This window comes from Arachis hypogaea, chromosome 5, assembly GCF_003086295.3.
Source record: "Arachis hypogaea cultivar Tifrunner chromosome 5, arahy.Tifrunner.gnm2.J5K5, whole genome shotgun sequence".
Lineage (NCBI taxonomy): Eukaryota > Viridiplantae > Streptophyta > Magnoliopsida > Fabales > Fabaceae > Arachis > Arachis hypogaea.
In genome coordinates, this window is record NC_092040.1 from 116,126,633 (window position 1) to 116,147,491 (window position 20,859).

The 20,859-nt window shown below is 33.9% G+C and overlaps 1 pseudogene; it reads left to right on the forward strand.

Annotated features, from left to right (window-relative positions):
* The first annotated feature begins 6,905 nt into the window (after positions 1–6,905).
* LOC140184777 (elongation factor G-2, mitochondrial-like) lies at positions 6,906–17,341 on the forward strand (annotated as a pseudogene).
* Positions 17,342–20,859: the final 3,518 nt, after the last annotated feature.

The following is a 20,859-nucleotide window of genomic DNA, read 5'->3' on the forward strand; positions in this document are numbered from 1 at the left end:
AGAGATACTTTCTTAAAAATAAACTACCAAGAATGGTACTCGAAAGTTTATGCCGCTAATAAAAATAACCTAGAAAGATAACAAATAAGCTCCAAAAGATTTAAAAAGTGAGAAAACTAACCGGATATTAGTTATATTTTTTCATAAAATACTTTAGATATTAGATTTCAATGCGATTTTTTGAAAGTATTATTAGAAAAATGAGACTTTGTCATAGTTAAAATTTGGTGATTTGTCAAGGAATTTTTTCAATGCTTTTTGTGAATGATTGAATTTAAAATAAAATGCACAAGTTGTTTGCTAAATACAAAATTCCTTTATCATTTATGTAAAAAAAATATGATATTTTTGTTAATTTTGTCACGTTTTTAAATCTTTTGAGACTTCTTTGTCATTCATAGAAATCTTGTTTGGTTATTTTTCATAGCAATATGAGTTTTTGGTGCAATTTCGGTAGTTTACCTTGTTCCTAATAGCATGTGAGCTATTTTTAGCTCAATTTGTTAGTTACTTTATAAGCTAAGCTCTTAAGCCGGTGAGCTACTGAGCTTGAGCTAAAAATTTGAGCTCATTTATTAAATGAGTCAAACTTAACTTTGCTATGTTCCATTAGCAGGGTTGTATATTCATTTGTCGGTTCACATAGATATGTAGATGCCTGAGACCTTGGCATAATATCACCTATATCATTATATATTATCAATAATAATATATAATATCTCAATTATTTGCATAATGTGTCTTGTAGATTAAATATGTTGAAAATAAGTATGTACTTATAGCCAAAAGCTTAATTAATATCTAAGGGTTAATGTTTAAAATGGTCTTTGAAATTTTACTCGTACATCAAGATTCCATAACGTTTGCAATGTAGCATTTGGATTAAGTCCAAAGTAGTTTTTGAGATTGTTCGTTTGCACCGAAAAAGTTTTTGAGATTTTAAATACATTATAAATATCTTTAAGATTAAAAAAATTGTATTATTATCATTTCAACAAATATTTATCGTCAAAACTAAAGTAACGTCATTTTGTCTAAGTCAAGTTACTCAAGATATGATGTGTAACTCGACAGAGAGGGGATAGAAACCACGTGGTGCAATTTTTTTAATCTTGGAGATTTGTATAGTGTAATTAAAATTTCGGTGATTTTTTTTTGTGCAAGCTGCCAATTTTAATGACCACTTTAGATTTTAACAGAGTTTATATCGTAATATTTTCTCTTATGTTGCAAATAATTGGTGTTTTTTTATCTTAAAGTAGTTGGTGTTTAATCCATGGTCTGACTATTGGCACACTCTTCGCTCAAAGATAAAGTCTCTATATTATATTTAGTGAAAAGTATAAAAGAATGAGTTATATGTTAGTATCCTGTTTAGTTGAAGATAAATATAGAAATTGAAATAAAGAAAATTACTAAAATATTCTTATTAATAAAAAAATTAAAATTAGAAAAAAATTCCCATTCGGTCATCCCACACATTGAAAACAAAAGAAATAAAGAGAGAGAGATCAGAGACTGAACGAAAAGATAGGGAAGAAGAGGAAGGAAAGAGAGAAGAGGGGAGGGAGAGATGACGCCGATGGTATGGGTGTTCGTGCAGTTTGGATAGGTTTTGAGTTAAACACTCATTTGATTCGAATACTAATTTTACTTGAGGTGCAGTTTGGATGGAATCGGATTTGTGGTTTTGTAAATTACAAAATTAAACATACATAACAAGTTTCAACATCAAATTTTAAATAACAAACAACAGCATAACGAATCTCAATAGTATATTGAAAAATCAACAATAACATAATTGAAATAAAATTTGTAAGTTGGTAAAAATAAATAAATAATTTTTTTAATTCATAAAATATTCATTAAATAACAATAATAATAATAATAATAATAATAATAATAATAATAATAATAATAATAATAATAATAATAATAATAATAATATTGCCAAGCTTAAATCAGAAGCTTAGTATAACAATATGTAGGAATGAGATTTGTAAATCTAGTAATGACCTAATGGCCAATTTTAATTAAAGACAAGTTAAAACTTTCACAATTTAACCCATGGATTATACAAGTCTAAATTGAAACCATAGCTTACAGTGGATGTCATGCCACTTAAACAAAAAACACAATTCAAGATAGTGTGTTGAAATACCTAAAACCAAGTAACAGTATCTGGAATGTTGCATAAAACATTGTTTCCAACTAAGTAACACATTGATAACAAAACAAACATAACGAGCAATATCTAAAGATTTTTCCATTTATTAGAAGGTAATTTTGCCATTAGCTTGAACTTCTGTAGAAGAACATATGGTGCACCAGTTTGTATGACAGAAAAATGTCTCTTTCTCTTAGTTAGTTGACTCGGTGACTATTTCTTATTGGAGGAGGTTATTGCTACTGTACTTTTGTTCTTGGCCAATGGTTGGGCTGAAGGTGCTTTAGGATTGGACTAGAATTGGTTATTAGACTGAGTTGTTGCATTCTTGGGTTGAGCTGCTGATTTCTTGGGTTTAGAAGCTAGTTTTTTGGGTTGAGTTGCTGGAGGGTTGGGTTGTGAGGATGAAGTCTTCCTCTACTTCCCTTTTTGAACTATTTGACCAGGGAGTTGTGAGGATGAAGCCTTCCTCCATCTCTTAGGAGCTTTGGCAGCTTGTTGTGTTGAGATTTGGGCCTATGAAGGTAATCACAATTATATAAAAAGAATCAGAATTAAATACATAACCAAAAAATAAAATATATACATAGCATAAACTCAAGTAAACCCTAGAGCATAATGGCACATACACTCTTATTAGATTTTGTGCAGCCCCCTTCTTGTGCCCTACATCACCACAATTAGAGCATCTTTGAATTTGACCCCTCTGTGATAGGTGATTCTGGCTTCTGTTCTCCTCATCTCCAGATCCTCGCTTCCTCTTTTTCACAGGTATGTGACTTGGCCTCCTATAAGGAGGTGGCATGACATCATCATATTGGGTTCTCTCCTATAAATCCGGTCCATTCAGAGGGTATATCACCTTCTGGTAGCAGCACTTATGGTAAGCATCTTTCTTTTAGCAATCATCCCCATAGGATTTTAAATCTAGTCCTTTGAAGTTAATGCAACTAATGGCATGAGGACATGAAATTTCACTCATCTGCCACTTCCTGCAAGAACACTAAGCAGCAGCCAGATCCACAATAAATTTATCTAATCCACACATGACCTCATATTTATTAGTAGCTGACCAGTATGGCCTCCAGTCCCTAGCTAACCTTGCCCCTTTCTCCAATTTATTCCTAATTATTGGCATAATATTTTCCTAGTAAAGCTGAATCCTATCTCTATTGGCAACCTATCTAGTCATGAGATACACCATAATGTCATCTAACATGGTTACAATAGATTTTTCTCTTGCCTCTACTATGATAGCATTAAAACTTTCACTCATGTTATTAACAAGGATATCACATTTTGAATGAAATGTAAATCTAGAATGCGACCAAAACCTGTGTGTAATGTCGTTTAAATGTCAAAATTCCCCATCATTACAAGTCTCAGAGATTTCATTTCCTTCTCCCAATCCCTCCAATGAGTTGCCTTTGCACACTGCCACATTCTGTTCTTCAGCTCTAAACTAGGAAATTTCTTTCTGAAATTGCTATAGAGATGCCTCATGCAGAGTCTGTTGTCACCCCTGGTATGACCTCTTCAAATGCTGGTAACAAACCTTATGAAATGAAGGTGAGCATGCATTTGGTTAGTCCATAAATCATTGTATCTAATTTGAAACAATCATTATTTGTTAAAGCATAACAATAATGTAAACTGTATCATTACCTTCTGCTGATCAGACATGAAGGTGCATTTTCCAATTTTCTCCAACTCCAAATCCTCAACAAGATGGCTCAGAAACCAAATCAAGGAGTCATATGTCTCAGCTTCAACCACTACATAAGCAATTGGAAGCATCTGATCGTTCGGGTCTCTTCCAATTGCAGTCAACAATTGTCCACCCTAAGGAGTCTTTAAGAAGCATCTGTCCAAACTAACAAACGGTCTACAGTGTTGGAAGATTTTCTTGCATGCATCAAAGGATACATACAGTCTCTGGAATATACAATAATTCATCAAGATTGGGTTCTGGATCTCCTGAGCAAAATCCAGGGACCGAATCATTTTCAGGTAAACGGATGATCCTGGATTTGCTCTTAGAAGTTCAAACAATAATCGTTAATCCTCTTATACTGCTCTCTAAATGCCCTGAATCTGGCTCAATGCCTTTTGCTTGGTTTTTACTGCCATTGATTTAGTCACAGTCAGATTCCATTTTTTGTATGCCTTTGCCACCAACTCCTTTATTTTGATTCTTGGATTAGACTCCACCTTCTTCTTAAACTGGTTGTCTAGCCATTTGGAGTTCATTATGCCAATCCTGTGTGTTTGCATGCAAGTATGTTGCAAATTTAAGCTTCTTAATTGCCATGTTGACTCCTCCCCGCCAACCCAGTGTGCATAAAGCCAAAAGAGGCACTCTTTGTGACAAACAACCCTCTTCCAATCTGTCCTCCACCTCCTAACTCTCCTGAAACACCCTCGTTATGTTCCCCACTTTCCGCATTCTGAAATTCTATTTCGACCTCATCATCAACTGCTTCAGTCACAGGGTCATCATCCTTTACTATCACACTCCTTTCTTGCTCTCCTTCAAATACCAACTATCTCAAGAACAGCACCATTAAGTTTCTCACTTTCAACGCCCCAATAACTCCCCCTACGTCAATATAACCAATTTTCGGAAATCCATCCGCATCCCCAATATCATAGACCACAAACAAATCACCAAACCCCACATCTCAATTACATCTGAGTCACCTTTTAACATCTTCAAGTTATTTTTCCGTAGTTGGATCTTTATACCATAATGCTGCAATGTTGGACTCCAAGTATCCAAACCGTCTTAATTCTTCACAGGCCTCAACACAGAGCACCGATCGCCATCAATTTTTTCGATAATTATAGTTTGCCCCTTCAAATACTTAAAAATACCCCGTTCTCATATCCGAATGCACCCCATGATGCACCCTCATGTAAATACACTGTCTTCTACTCAAACAACCCTATTATGATTCAACATAATACATTACTAAAACAAACAAGAAAGAAAAGAAATAGATCATCACAAACCTAGCTTTATCCACCGTCAATGCAGTCTACATTAAACCCTAAACAATTCAGATGCAGCAACATTGTTGTAAAGCTTAAACCACCCAAATGTAAGAAATATTTGAGGTGAAGCCACATTGCATGGAAAGCAAGCTTACCTCAACAACGGCTATTTGCAGTGATGAAGATGAGTGACGAATGCGACATCACGCCACACCCTCGGTCAAACTCCCAACAACAAAATGTCTTCAACCACTAGCGTAGATCATCCTCGCAGGAACACTTTTGTAGGGTTTCACGCAAATGTTTAAAAGACCAAGTGTGTTCTCAAATATTGTGAGTTATTTGAGGAAGACGAAATGATTTCACGAGAATGACATGAAGGAAAAGAAACCATAAAGAACAAAATCGTCTTTAAAAAGTATTTTTTAGCCCGAAGGACGATTTAAAACCAACTTGAACCTTAGGGACGATTTTGTATGCAAAAAAAGATTAGAGACAAAAAAAAAATTCCGGCCTATATATTAAGGACCAAAATTATACTTAACCATATTGTTTATTTGGTTAAATTATCTATTTTTATTATGAATTAAGTTAATTACTTTATGATAGTAATTTATTTTATTTTTGAAATTTATAAAAATTAATTGTTAACTTTATAAAAAATAAATAAAATTATAAATTCAATAAAGCATAATTTTATATTCCAAAATCAATATTAGAGACATATTTTATACATAGACTAATCCAACATGTTTTTATTATTTTCACAAACAAATTATGTTTTTAAAATATAAAAAGTTAAAAATAAAAATTATTTTCAGAAATAAAAATACAAAAGAAAAATAGAAATTATTTTAACTAATCATGCTTTGTGTATTTAAAAAATTAACTATTCATATAAAATATATATAAAAATATAATAATATATTAAAAATAAATTAAATACTATATATATCTATATACATATAAATACATAATAATTAATTTAATACTTTATTTTTTTATATATAATATTTTGTATTTTCATAAGAGCATTTGCCTAATTTTCTAAAAAAGTACACAAATATGTAATTATTAAATTTATTTTATTGAGTATATATTCAAATAGGTCTCAAAAAATTTCGTATAAGACGATTTAGTCTTCAAAATTTTTTTATTATAATCAAGGTCCCCAAACTTTATATAAACGAGACATTTTAGATATCTAGTTAGTCAAAGTCGTTGACTACTAACAATAAGAGTAGATGTGGTCGTTAAGTTGCTGACGTGGCCATAACGTTGCCACGTGTCGCCAGTCGGACTAATAAGTCTCCCAAATTAAAGGACAAAAGCGATGTTATTTTTTTTTTTTGGGATAAAATGCTGCTTTTCTACTTAAATTCTGAAATGAATGACAAAACACAAGAGTTCTTATGTGAATGCCAATGCAAAAAATTTTGATATAAATCTAAATGCGATTGGTATATCTGAATATAAATGTTGTTGTTTTAATTTAAGTAAAAATGCAGTGTTTTGTCCAAAAAATTTAATTTAAAGAATCTATTAATCTGATTGGCGATACGTAACAACATTATAGTCAGCAATTTAATGGTCACGTAGTCTTTGGCTGTTAGTAATTAACGGAAACCTAATTGTTTTATAAAGTTCAAAAACTTTGATTGTAAAAAAATTTCATTACACCAAAACGTCGAATATGAAATTTTCTGAATCTTATTTGACCGTATATACTCTATTTTATTTATTACAAAAAATCCTAAGAACATTTGCCTAATAATTTCCTATTTCGAACCACAGGGTTTCCGCACCAGTAAGCCCCCCACAAAACCACAAACCAAACGACAAACCCTGCGCCACCTCTTCCACCACCATCATGGCACGGATAGCCAGGTCCTCTGCGCCGCGCCTGCTCTACACCTTCTTCTCCTCCTCCGTGCCCCCGGCATCCCCATCGCCGTCTCCGTCTCCGGCGTCGTCCCTCCTTGCCGGTGCATTCCACCTGCGGCACTTCTCGTCGGGCAACGCTGCTCGAGCGAGGGCGGCGGCGGCGGACAAGGAGCCATGGTGGAAGGAGTCCATGGAGCGGTTACGCAGCATCGGGATCTCTGCTCACATCGACTCCGGCAAGACAACTTCGACGGAGCGAGTGCTTTTCTACACTGGTCGTATCCACGAGATCCACGAGGTTCGGGGCAGAGACGGCGTCGGCGCCAAGATGGATTCCATGGACTTGGAGAGGGAGAAAGGTATCACTATCCAGTCTGCTGCTACTTACTGCTCTTGGAAAGACTATAAGGTAATATCTCTTTCTCTGCTATTGATAAACTGTTCCCCTTCTCCAAATGGTTTTGTTGTTTTGCTATTCCTCAAATGATAAAACAATATAAAAGTAGTTATTTACTCCAATTTTAGTCTAATTTTTCAAAAAGTAATTATTTTTTTACGTTTTCTGTAAAGAAAATGTGTATTGAAGTACCTGTCAATCTACTAGTGACTATGATGAATCAGTCAGTTTCATTTCAGTGTTGAAGTTATGATTGGAGTTGAGATTCAGTTGGATGAATTTTATGTGGTTATGAGTTGACTGAGCTCAGACTGAATTTAAGTATTAAATCAATTTTGAAGAGCTAATGAGCTTTTAATGTATAGTGAGATTTGAGTGCTGCTGTTACTGCAATCCCTAACATACTAATTATTGTTATGGATTAGTTATTAGTTATGATGGAGAATGGAGAAAAGGTTTCAATGTGTAATCATTCTTAAGTGGAATTGAGAAAATAAAAAAGTTAGTCTGCTAAGCAAAAGTAAATTGTCTCGATGACAGTCAGAAATGTTGAAACATTGGAATATTGGAATAAGAATTCTATATTATACTTGCAGTACTGATGACTTCCTTCTTTTATCTCTTTGACTTGCTAATTATTTATACTTTCTAATTTTTGGGTAAAAATATAATTGTATTTGTATTTCTTTTGGGAAATTTGTCATTGCAGATTAACATAATTGACACACCTGGTCACATTGATTTCACCATTGAAGTTGAGAGGGCTTTGCGTGTCCTTGATGGTGCTATTCTTGTACTTTGTAGTGTTGGTGGTGTGCAAAGTCGGTCCATCACGGTAGATTGACAAATGAGAAGATACGAGGTTCCAAGACTTGCATTTATTAACAAGCTTGATCGAATGGGAGCAGATCCATGGAAAGTTTTAAATCAGGTTCATTGGAGATTAATGAAGACTGTATAGATGATATGTTTTATAGTTTTATTGCCATTCATACGATTTTATGGGAGAGAATTTCGCAGATTCGGTTCCTCAATCCCTTGGTTGCTGATCTTTGAGAAATTAAGGAATTTGAAAAAGTTGAACCTCTTCTAAAGCTGATTTTTCATGATAAAACCTTCTGTAACCTGTTTACTAAAAATCTTCTATGACTTCACCTTAATTTTTATATGTATATAGCATCACATTAATTAAGATTTTGCAGCAATATATAAGCTATCAAATTTTAGTTTGGTAGTTTAGTAAGTATTATTTGTTATTACCTTTGTGCATTCTGGAAATCCTTTTAGTTTCCTTTTGATTCATTATATCATTGTCACCATACTTTCTTTTTTATTGTATTTATATTGATAAAAGAAGAAAATCATTAATACGGATAGAAGGAGAAGGAGGATAAGAGATCATATATTCAATAGCAAAATATAGCCAAAAGTGCTTACATCATCATTATAGTTGTATAACTTTTTTCTCATTTGAGGACTATACTTTTACAGGCACGATCTAAACTTCGGCATCATAGTGCTGCAATGCAAGTTCTGATAGGCTTGGAGGATGATTTTGAGGGACTTGTTGATCTTGTGCAGTTAAAAGCATACTATTTTCGGGGTTCTAATGGGTTTGTTTCAAAATTATTGCTGTTTATTACTAAAATTAATTCTCCTTATGGCTTACTTTTAGCATGCTCTATTGTTGCTTATTTCAGTGAAAAAGTTGTCACTGAAGAGGTGCCTGCAGATATGGAAGCCTTGGAAGTAGAAAAAAGGCGTGAGCTCATAGAAGCTGTGTCAGAAGTTGATGATCAACTTGCTGAAGCTTTTCTTGGTGATGAGCCCATATCACCTGCTGACCTTCAGGTCTGTGGGTTTTCTTTTTTCATTTTTCGGTTTTTTTTTTTTCCTTTCCCTCATCCCTATTGAAGTTTGGTATTAACTGAAACTGAGTAGAGAGAGAAGATATTTTCTGAATCTGTTGTATTTATCCTAATCTAGCTGGTAGAGTCAGTTTCTTAAGTCCCTACTCTTCTAATCAAGTTAGAGTGTTTTCTAGCTTTCTCTATTAGGTATGTTCATTATTTGATTTATAGGATATGCATCGAATTTGGTTTACCTCTGACAATTATTTTGTTGGGATGTTTTATTGTTGATTACATAGAAGTCTTGAGCATTCTAGATGTGTATCAGAAATAGTAAAGGCATAGGTGTGTCAATGGGAAGTGGTCTTGTTATTTTATGATTATCAGTGAAAAAAATTGCTTATATTGTAATATGTATGGTTTCTGCTAATAAAAGTTGTAAGCATGGTTCTTTGGTTCTTCGTTGATGCTTAGTTCTTGCATTTTTCACTCACTTCGGCCTATGGTTTTTCACCAATAGATTATCATGAAGTTGATGTACTGCATTCTCCTTTAGCTTTATATGTAGTTTAGAATATTTAATTATTTTATTAAATATTGAGTTTTATTATTGTGATGTCATTTTTCTTTGAGCAGGAAGCAATTCGTAGGGCCACCATAGCACGGAAGTTTGTACCAGTGTTCATGGGTAGTGCTTTTAAAAATAAGGCAACCATTGAATTACCTTTAGTTATTATGTGTATTCTATGCTATATAGTCATTGCTTTCTATATTCCTCCTCTTTACATTATTAATATGTTGTATCCTTATTTTCCATATGTACACAATGCACCTAATTTGGATATTTATTTTTTTTTTTCCTTTTCTTTTTTTGAGAACTTAAATCCTCTTGGCATAGTTGCCTCGACATTCTGTAATACACAACTGCTATAATGGTTGAATATGCATATATGGGATCATAAATGGCATGCATCATGTTAGCAGGTATTTAATATTTGTCAGGATGGCTCAAAATATTAGGAGTGTAAAATATTCAAACATTGCAAGAGGTAGCTTAAGTTGCCCAACCTACTAGATCCTTTACGTTTGTTTTGATTGGATCATAGATGTCTGGGATTTTTGATCCCATCATATGCCCAAATGAAATCAAATACAGGTCAATTTATGACCATACACAATAAATATAAAGGAATAAAATATTTTGTCCTGATAAATTTTTATTAGAATGCTGCTGTGTTTATAACTATCTATTACTGACTACTCGTCTCCTATTTGTGTTCGATCTCCTATCTTGCTTGTGATATTCTGGATTGCTCTGTTAATGTGGCGTGTAATGTTTTGTAATTTGTATCATTTATTAAGTTACCTTTTGATCGGATTTGTGTAATTGATGAATCTTTTCATCATCAATTCGTCTCGGGCTCTCAAGTTCAAACTCCCAAACGCCCAAGAGGTTCTCTTGTACATGCATATGCTTGCAGGCATCCCTATTTTTACCTTCTGCCTCTTATGCTTTTCATTGTCTTCTGTTACTGATACAGGGAGTACAGCCACTTCTGGATGGTGTACTTAATTATTTGCCATGTCCAATTGAAGTTAGTAGTTATGCCCTTGACCAAACAAAGAATGAGGAAAAGGTACCTGATTTGTAAGATGTTTATCTTTGTTTTGCTTTGATATTATGATCTATTTGTCATAAATTGTCAATTGGCCTCTGAATTTGCAGGCTATTTTTTAATGATGATTTATAAGTTTCTTTATATTTATAGATTAGATATATATTTGAGTGGGAGTGAAAGAAGAATATTTGGTTTGAAGAATCATACAAGGAAATATATGGAAAATAGAGTAAAACCTAGAGAAAGGGGAAAAACATCAATTAAGAACTTGGTTAATTACTCGAATAATTAAATTTTCATGGATTTTTTAAAATGTAATTACTAGTTAAACATAATCTTTAAAAAAGTTAAAAATTCTCATGTGGACATTTTCTTGCATCTATAGTAGCATTTGTAAGACTCCAGGCAGAAAAAGTAAATACAAAATGAAAAATAACATAACTTAGATTTAACCGGGATGATAACTATTGCATAAGTTTTCAAAATATAAATCACAACTTAGTCAAGGGAAGGTTAAATTATTTTGATAGAAAAAGAAATTTTATTAGGAGAGAGAAGAATGTACACAAGAGGATGGAATATCCTCACATGGATACAAAATGGTATCACCCAACAAACAGGACCATGTACTAAAGCATGCCAATCCCTTTGAATGTTAGCTAGAGGAAGTGAGGAACACCCTTAGACAGACCATGTACTAAGCACCAAAGCGAGGCCGAAAAGGTAATCGTATCTCAATTAAATGAGTAGTCGAAAAGGAGCTGTTAAAAGGCATGGACTTCCTTTACAAGTTTCAACCGAATGCTCCAAAACACTGAAAAGTTACCAGTTGTATTTGCTTCTTGGTATGATCCAAAACTCTGAATGTGGTAATTAGAAACTGATGCAAATCCATCGGGAAAAACCCAAGGATTTTAAATGATACCAAAAGGTCTCAAGAGTTCTTGCTGTGGCAATGAGAGGCCTGCAAATGATTTTGCAAGCCGATTTTGCATTTGTGCTCTTGTTTCTTTTTTTATTGAATAATTTATCTATGCACTTTCAGGTTGAGTTGACTGGAAGTCTTGATGGGCCACTTGTACCGTTGGCATTTAAGTTGGAGGAAGGGCGGTTTGGCCAGTTGACATATTTAAGGTAATATAACTTCAAACTCTTTTTCAACATATATATGGCAGTATCAAGTTAGAGAAGTTGGCTGTTATGAGAGTGAGAGCAATTCTTGGCTGCATCATCGTACATGAATGGTTGACGTACTTTAGAGCTCACATGATTACATAAAGAAGTCACATCTCGTATGACTGTATGTAACAACTGGTACCAATTGTAGGTAGAAAAGAGATCAAACAGTACAGAAACTGAAGGAAATGGGTAAAATCCAATGTGGCTTTACCCTTCCCCAGGTCATATGTGTTCTTTACTGAGAAAGGAAAAAACAATGTGTGACAAATGGCAGGCTTTTGAGAGACCTGACCCTCTCCTAGTCTGATTCTAATCCCAACAATCTGAATGCCCTCCTCAGCATTTTGTCACCTCCCAATATACTCCCCAACTCTCTTTTCTAACAAAATTATTTCACTACCCTTCCCCACCAGTCTTGCCGCCCAGAGTTACCAGTTCCTCGGGCCCATATTGCGCTCCCCTCCTCCCCGTCCTGAGCATTTTGTTTTCCCACAACCGAGATTTACTCATTTCATTCTCACCATTAACCATTTTATCACTTTCCCTGCGTGTGTTTGTCTGCATATATTTTGTTTTGAATGTGTTAACTTTGTAAATTACACAAAATTATTGGATTGTTTTCTCAATTTTCCTTCCCCCCGGCTTTGGGTGTTGAAGAATTTACGAGGGTGTGATCCACAAGGGCGAGTTTATTATTAATGTAAACACCGGCAAGAAGATCAAGGTAAAATCTAAGGCTTTTTGTGATTGTGTTATTCATGGGCATATGTGCAACTGAATCCTGGAATTTTTTTTGGCTAATGCTATGCTATAAATCATAGGTGTAACTCTCAAGATTTTTCCAAACACAACTTTGCAGTAGTGTTTTGTTGAAATCTTCAGCTTTTTATTATTTCCTTTAGATTTCATCTTGGGAAGAGTAATAAATTACATGACATAAGATTATAGCAATTATTCAATTTTAATCTACCCTGGGTTCATGAATTTCTTTAAAACTATGCACCAAAATTTTGTTGTTGTGCTACCAGTGATGTAATATTTTCACTAGTTAGATCATTAGGTCTGTGCTTTCATGTATTGCATTTCAAAATTAGAATGAATTTTTGGCTAAATGTTTTTCTTAATGGATGCAGGTTCCTCGCTTAGTTAGGATGCATTCTGATGAGATGGAGGTTAGGTTTTGGATTTACAGTATTACTGGCGGATTTTCATGTTGTTGGTATTTTTTTCTCATTATTTTTTTATGGTAAAGAGGAACTCTTATCCCCTTGTCCTACCCAGTTTGTTTAGTTTTCTCTTCATATTAAAAAAAGTCTTCTTTTATCAAGAAAAAACAAAAAAGAAAAGAAAAGAAAAGAAAAAGAAACTTTTGTTGGGTAGGTTATAGGCTATTGTTTTTGCTATAGAGTAACTTGGTAGGGGTACCTTTCCCTGCTTGATTTGTTACGAAGACTGTTTAATATATTTCAATAATTAAATATATTTAATATTCAATTAGGATTTTATCCAAATTGCAGGACATTCAAGAGGCTCATGCAGGGCAAATATTGATTTCTGGAATCCTATATTGTACCTTTATTTATTCAAGATTTAATTAAGGGTCTTGTTAACAAGTGTTAAGGCACTTACTAAGAATACTATAAGAACAAGTAAATGTTAATTTTTTTTTTTTATTTTTCTGTGCACTTAATGCAAACCAAAACTTTTCTATTTTCTCTCTTAACCAATGCCCATAGGAAACTCTCAAGTTAAATCTTTTAAATTAATTTGTAAGGCTCTAATTGTATAGTTTAATCAATTTTTTAGGCTTAATTACTGTCAATCCTTCTCAACAGCTGTTAAACATTCTGAATTTCTGATAATTGAGTCTTTTGTTGTTAGCAGTCTCTGCCTATTGATGTAGAGAATGAATTGCACTCAATTTTGAACTTAATCTTGTAGTAATATGTTGCCTAAGTTAGTTTATATTGGCCTTAATACATGATTACTTGTCTAGCTTTTTTCCATCCATTGGTTATTAGGAGATACTTTTACCGATGTATCAGTTAAATACACAATGACTTCCATGAATGTTCCTGAACCTGTAATGTCATTAGCTGTACAGCCAGTTTCAAAAGATTCTGGAGGGCAAGTAAGTAGTTTCTTTATGTAACACACTGACCACCCTGTCCCAGCTTATCATGTATTTGATTTTCTTGGTATATCACTTGCAGTTTTCAAAAGCTTTGAATCGCTTCTAGAAAGAGGATCCTACATTCCGTGTTGGTTTAGACCCAGAGAGTGGGCAGGTAATGTTCTATTCTATTTATCTAGATCATAAAAGTGGCAAATTTGTTGTACTTGCAATGACATAGTTTACCTTTGTTGTTAGACTATCATTTCTGGAATGGGAGAACTACATTTAGATATTTATGTTGAACGTATTTGGAGAGAGTATAAGGTACCTATTCCTTTCCCATGCATTAATGTTGTTAATCCTTGCTGATACTGGTTTTATATTTCCTGCTTCTGGAGTTTCATTATTATGTTCCTACTTGTTAAGGTTGATGCAACTGTTGGAAAGCCCCATGTAAACTTCAGAGAAACTGTTACACAACGTGCTGATTTTGATTATTTACACAAGAAGCAATCTGGAGGGCAAGGTCAATATGGACGGGTAATCGGGTATGTATCGGTAATTTTTATATTAGTTACCATAAGATTTTTTTTTATTAAAATCAGATAGACATGTGGATTGCCCGAGAGTGGCACTTTGCACTATGATCGTCATATGCTCTAATTATTATTATTATTTGTATCCCACTAATTTACATCTCACATTTACAATATCAATAATCAAGATTTGGATTTGTTTCTCATGAAAGTGTTAGATATAAAATCGTGTCGCTGACCAACAATTTAAGTTCATGGGAAAGATGGTTCATATCATGGTATATTACTGTACCAGAACCTATTCTATGGTTGTTTTGGGTCACCCCAAAATGTCTAGTCAACCAAATAGCAAGTCTTTGTCCAGTCTTGAGCATGAGAAGGTATATTATAGTTCCACATGTCCTAAGGATAAGGTGTGGTAGAAGCCTTTACAAGTCTAGGGCAACCCTCTCCCTTGAGCTATTTTTTAAAGTTTAATTAGAGTGACTGAGTTTCAATAATGGTGTAAGAGCTTCTATGACTAGACAGAGGGTTCAATCCTTGTTGTCTCAATTATTCTTAATAAAAGCTGCATCCCAAGATAGGATGGACCTGTGCATTGTCCATTCTTCAAACTCAAAAAGAATAAGCGACATTCGTGTGAAGGGGCATGTTCGATATTAAACCATTCTTTTGAGTTTTACCTTTATCCAATTACAATAATTACAACTTTAGGAGAGATACTTACTGACAAACTGTTAGCATCAAAGATATAACTCCAAATAAAGTTTAATTGCAATTACAATTACAATTTTCAATACCCTATGGTTGGAGCATAGAAATCATGTGAACCAACCTTGCAAGAAATATAATGACTGTGACTTAGTCGTGATTAACTTTCTCTCAAACAACCGCATGTCTAAATATGCATAGACCTTGCATGCAAGGCAAGATTAGGGAGTAGGCACTGTTTGAAGAACTGTTTGATCATTACAAGATTGATTAATTATTTTTCCCCAAGTTTTAACTTACTGAATATTACAAGATAAATATGTCGTTGTAGTGTGTAAATTATATATTTTTTATATTAGGCTCAATAAGTACTTTCTAAAGGATAAAAAAAAGTAACTTATATTAATCTTACAGCAAATTGTTTATTCAGAAATTACTTTTTGAGAAGTTCCTTTTAATATAAGCGCTTGACAAAAGAGGCATTTTTGTCCATGTTAGTTTTTAAACAAATTTGTCTCAATTTATATTCTTTTCTGTGTGGTTAGAAATAAAATTAAGTTGATGCGTTATTAAAAAAATTAAAGTTAGTCAAAAAAGTTTTATTAAATAAAAGGTGTTGTGAATTAATAAATGAAGAAAGTATACATCGTGATTTTCAAACAATGTCATCCAAACTAAATGCATGTCTCTTGGGAACAGAAAATTGCTGGTATTCAAGGGCAATCAAATTTTAGATAGGGATTTTCATTTACTTCCAGACTTCTCCATGTGTATAAATATCCTTTTTCTTTTCTCAATAAAAGTGTAATAATCCTTAGATTTAAAACAAATTGGATAAAGCCTTCTTCTCTTTGCTGTGGTTCTGGTTCTGGGCTAATGGCTTCCGTATAAAGTATATCTTACTTTATGATAGCAGCTGATTGTGAATTTGTGATGTTCCAACTCATCCCTAATCACCTTTTGTTTCTTGATGCTTAGTGAATTCACTATGTTCTATGTTTGCAGGTATATTGAACCACTTCGGGCAGGATCACCAACTAAATTCGAATTTGAAAACCTCCTTGTTGGGCAAGCTATTCCATCAGGTTTTATCCCTGCAATTGAAAAAGGTTTTAAGGAAGCCGCCAACTCGTGAGTGAAATTTTCATCATTGCTTATTTGTGATTTCTACTTTAAGTCTAATTGTTGTTCAACATATATTATCTTATTCCCCATGAATGTAATAAAGACCACCGAAAAATGTAATGATGGAATAAGTGAGCATTCAAAAGTAATTTATGGGGACTAAGAATGTAATATTGAGGAAGCCAAAGTTCATTCATAGGCATATTTACGAAACATCAATTTTATTATGCGATTCAGCCATGATAGTATTACAATACTCATTTTATGGTAACGTAATGTTGCTTTCATACAGGGGGGCTTTAATTGGACATCCTGTTGAAAATCTTAGAGTTGTCTTGACAGATGGTGCTACTCATGCCGTTGATTCTAGTGAACTTGCATTTAAGTTGGCTTCTATCTATGCTTTCAGACAGGTTCTTTACAATTCCGCATCCATATTCATAACATTGCACATATCATCCTGATAATATTGTCCATAGTTTTGTTCTCATAGTAATGACCATATTCTTTGATATTTGTATCAGTGCTATACAGCTTCCAGGCCATTTATATTAGAACTTGTTATGCTTGTTGAGCTGAAAGTACCAACAGAATTCCAAGGAGCTGTTGCTGGTGACATTAACAAGTGGGGTTCTTATTTTATTCTATCCTTGTTTCTCTTTTCAAATGGTTTATTTATGATATTGGTTTATTTATGATATTTTTATCTATGGTATTGGTTTATGATACTGGTTTATTTTATTCTATCTTTGATATTGGTTTATTTATGATATTTTTATCTATGGTATACGATGTCAGATTTTTTTTTTATTAAATTTTAATTTAGGTTAAGAGTTTTTAAGTCATCTTAATTAGTGGCTAGAAAAACTGACAGAATGCTTTTTGAAAAAACTGACAAAACCTATGCTTTGCCTCTGATACCACTTTTAGACGGTGATTATAATGTGAAAAAGGTTAATGAACTCCTCAATTTTTAGATTTATATACACTAATTAATTATTACTCATAATTATAATATATAATAAAGAAGAACATGATGAGTCTTAATTGATCTTAATTAATTCTAGTATATCCTACTCGATACATAAATACACTTTAATATAATATTAATCATAGTTATCAGAACCAAATGACCAGGTGACCCGATTACTGAATCAACTGGTGGGTTACTGGTTTATCCGGTTGATCTGGTCATAATTTAAAAAATATAAATTATATAAATAAAATTAAAATTACATACTAAAACTTAAAATGTAAGTCTTTACAAATATAATAATAATCAAATGTTAATTTTTAGACAACTAATGATGCAAAAAAAGATAATAAATTAATTTTTAATACAAAATATTTTTTCTATTTAAATAAACAAGAACAAGCAAAAGATAACATAATTGATAATCAAGTCCAAGTGATCTTAAAATCGAAATTTATATCTTCATAGGATAAATTTGGAGCTTGATCAACATTTTTCTCATTTTGATTTGCATCTATATCTTTCATAAGAAACACTGTATTATGATGCAGAACATCAGAATAAGAGAAAGAAGAGTTTGAAGAGAGAGATACAAGAAACTAGTTGCATTGTATGATAACTATGATAACTTTCAGGGAGCAACAAAAATATAAACTATGATAACTTTCAGGCAGCAACAAAAAAAAAAACAAGAAAATTGAAACAGAAAGAACAGGGGGAATTCATTAACAAATTCAAGGTTCATGATAATCAGTAACAAATTTCAGCAACACATTCGGTTTTCAGCAACAAAATTAAAACAGAAAGAACAGGGGGAACTCACCAAATCGGGTTGCACAAAGGAATCTGACGGCGAAGGAGAAGCTGATGGCAAGGGAGAAGCTAACGGCAAGGCTCGAAGCAAGAAGACGACAACGAAGACCAGTCCACCGGGACCTGTTGCCTCTATTACCGGGGACGAAGAGCGCAGGGAAGGGAGAGATCGAGACCAGGTGCGAGACAGAGACCGTGAGAAGCAAGAAGATGACCACCACCACTACCCGAGGGACCAGATGCGGTTCCGTCTGCTTCTGCCGCCAACGAAGCGAACACCGGGGCACGGGACCGCGACGACGACCAAGGTGAGTGGACGAGGTGAGAGACTGAGAGAGCGACGAGGTGAGGCCGTGAGAGACTGAGAGTGACGACTGTCGAGGTGAGGGGAGAGACGAGAAAGGGACTACTGAGTATTGAGTTCCGACTGCCGAGCTAGAGATGGAGAGATCACAGAGACTGGCTGGATTAGGGGGGTTTTACTTAGACTCTCAGAGTCAAGAGTCTCAGATTTGGCATTTAAGCATAGGGTTTCATCTAAAGGGAAAGGTTAGGAGGGGGGTTATGAAAGGACGCCGTTTCAAGTATTAGGAAGAAAAAAAAATAAGAACGACCCGAATCGGGTTAAATTAACCGGCCGGGTCATTGGATTTCACGAAAACCCGTTTGGTCGAACCGGGTTCGACCGGGTCTGTTGCACAACCAGTTCAACGAGTGGCTTGGCCCGACCAAGTAACGAAGTGACCGAATTTTCGGTCGAACCGGCCAGGTCAAGCCGGATTTGATAACTATGTCTACAATAGACCACAAATAGAGATACAAATATCCTACACAATATAATTTGCAACATCCATGTACAGGTCTCCAACATTCATTAAAAGTTTTCAACTATCGTCATTTTGATCTACATTATTACTTAATAGACCAAAAATTACAACAGGTGGATAGCTTTTTGTCATCTCCCAAAGCAATCACTCGATATTTCCTCACAACATCCTTCATTATTTTTCCTCCATCTTATGTTATATGTCCATTCCCTTTGTAGCATTTAGTAACATGATACATATATAGAGATATCTTTTAGTCATCACAATATGTTTTTAGATGCCCTTTATATCAATGCATATCTCAACTTTGCTTTCTTCCTTCTTTCTTTCTCTTTTTATTTCTTTCTCTCTTTTTGCTTAACTCATTTTCTTCCTTGACATCTTTTGATTGTAAATTATTAATTTTTTTTAATCCAAAATGGGACAAAGTGATCCCAGAGATTGTGTTTCTTGAACTTCTCAACTTTTTTAATGAATAATAACATTCTGTGTGATCTGATATATTTCAATTAACAAATTAACATAGACAATAATAAAAGACAGAAATATGGTTGGTCTAACAAGCAGTCATCAATTGCATAACCAAAAAAGAGTCGCATTCCGTGAATAAAGGATAAATTGAGAATCGCAAACAATCATATGCAAGACACTTATTAAATTGTATTTAATGAAGATCGATTAGTGAACCTAAATGGTAAGCAAAACAGAAGCAAACTAAGGCCTTCATTCTTCCATTTGTCTTTAATTAAATTCAAATGACAAGCAAATTAAGTCCCTAAAATGTTAACTAGTTCATTCTTTTATAAAGCAGCAAGGTTTAATCATACACAAGCAAATTAAGCCTCTATTTGGGAAGAACACATCACAAATATTAAAAAGCTCTAACTAAATTGAATAAAGTTTAATCACACTGTATTTTCATCTCATAAAGAGGCAACCCAGAACCAACCTAATAAAAAAGATAGATGAACAAAGAAATTTAAAAATTGAACTAATCCATATTCTTAACTAATCAAGTCATCAATATTCAATAATCAATTAATCAAAAATCAAGAGATGCACAGAAAAGTAGAAGAAAAAATACGTCATCAATGTCCATTTTATTAAGCAAATTCTAGTGCCAAAGCTCTATCATTCGAGAAAATGACACAAAACAATCATACAAAATACCATAGTTTAAAAATAAATAAATTCAATTCACAGAGCAAGAGGAAAAAATATTTAGATAAAATCAAACAAGAGACACAAATTTAGGTTCCAAATTGAGAAATGACAACAAATAGAAGATAAAGAAGGAGAACGCATACCTAATTTTCTGAAGGAAGGAGACGTTCGTTGCAGTGCTGGTAGCAGAGTTTGCAGGCGGCGGCGGAGCCTGCTAGTGGATAGAATAGCGGCGGTGTGCGTAGAGAAAGCAAAAGGTAAGGTTAGAGAGGGAGTACAGAGTAGAGAGCACAGCAGCAGCGAAGAGAGGAGAAGTGAGCAGATCGGCATCGAGCTCAAAGGTTGCAGCCTCAACAGCAATAGTAACAGTGTACAATGAAGAAATCAGAGGGATGCTGGAGAAAGAAGTGGCTGCCGTTCTGGTCTACGACAGGGTGGGAGACTGAGGGGCTATGGAAGAAGAATATTGGAGATTCGAAAGTAGTGGGTATTGTTGGGTAAGCA